Source organism: Geospiza fortis, unplaced genomic scaffold (genome assembly GCF_000277835.1).
Source record: "Geospiza fortis unplaced genomic scaffold, GeoFor_1.0 C13408242, whole genome shotgun sequence".
In the NCBI taxonomy this organism is placed as follows: Eukaryota; Metazoa; Chordata; class Aves; order Passeriformes; family Thraupidae; genus Geospiza; species Geospiza fortis.
In genome coordinates this window covers 1-1,036 of record NW_005062391.1, presented here as the reverse complement: position 1 = coordinate 1,036, position 1,036 = coordinate 1, and the positions used below count along the sequence as shown (strand labels likewise).

Below are 1,036 nucleotides of genomic sequence, written 5' to 3'. Positions count from 1 at the left end.
AAAACCTTTATTAGTAAAAGCATTTTCCTGGGAGAGACATCCTTTTATGTCCTGTCTGGGCACAGCAGGACCAGCAGTGACAGCAGCACAGGTGAGTTCCTCATTCTCTTCTCCTGGTGCCCCACAAGGGGAGGTGCTGGTTGAGAAGGGCCCAGGCCAGGAGAGCATCTGCTGCGCTGGTCCCTCCGCTCGGCTTCCTTGGCCATGTCCCTCAGAAGAGCAGGACAGTGCGGATGCTGAAACGTGGAAGGGAAGGGAGGGCTGTCTGCAGCTCAGGAGCAGGCAGTGTGGCAGGCAGGTGTGCCTGGGGACCAGCCACCTTCTCTGTCATCCAGCCTCTTCCTGACTGAGCTGCATGAGGCGTGCAGCAGCCGGGCAGCCTTCAAATCCCTGCTGAGGGGAGCCCCTCACAGGATAAGGCCACAGGATCTGCACTGAGCTGAACCATGAGCAGGAGGGTTCCCTGTGCTGAGCATGGGCTCTTCCCTCTGGGCTATGGCAGATCTTGCCAGCACTCAGCTGGGAGGCCCTGCTTCCTCAAAAGGCTCAGGTGCTCTTTGGGAAGCCAGTGTTGCATGCTCTGCCTGTTGGAATTTTAGGAGGAGGTGCTGAGGTTTGCTGAACCTCCTGCTGGTCAGGGTCTCACCTTTTTCCTGCACGTAACAGCTCAAATCCCTCGTTCACTTTAGCGAATGGCAGCGTGTGCGTGATCAGCAAGTCCGAATTGAATTTCTTCTCCAAATAGCCGGAAACTAATTTGGGGATACATTCTCTCGTCTTCCAGCCTAGGAACAGGAGAGAGCAGCTGCCTGAATAATGGGAGAAAGGCTGTTTTGGTAAGGTAGTGTTACTGTCAGGGTCAGGACTAGTGACCAGTGCTGGTGCCACACTCTTGTGAGATGTTTTCTGCTCTTTAGGATGACTGGGTTACTGTGTGACACAGGCGGAGGATTATTTGCTTGTCTAATGCTAATGTTCAATACAGGCAATGCAGCGCTCCTCTTTAGTTGTCTTTTACTTGAAAACCCTCTTTTAC

At 53.5% G+C, this 1,036-nt stretch overlaps 1 long non-coding RNA gene across 1 annotated transcript; it reads right to left on the bottom strand.

Moving 5' to 3' along the window:
* On the bottom strand, nucleotides 1–774 carry LOC115949453. Its single transcript, XR_004082901.1, has 2 exons — nucleotides 647–774; nucleotides 1–236 (listed from the first exon to the last, which is right to left on the bottom strand). It is a non-coding gene; the product is annotated as an uncharacterized LOC115949453 (long non-coding RNA).
* Nucleotides 775–1,036: the final 262 nt, after the last annotated feature.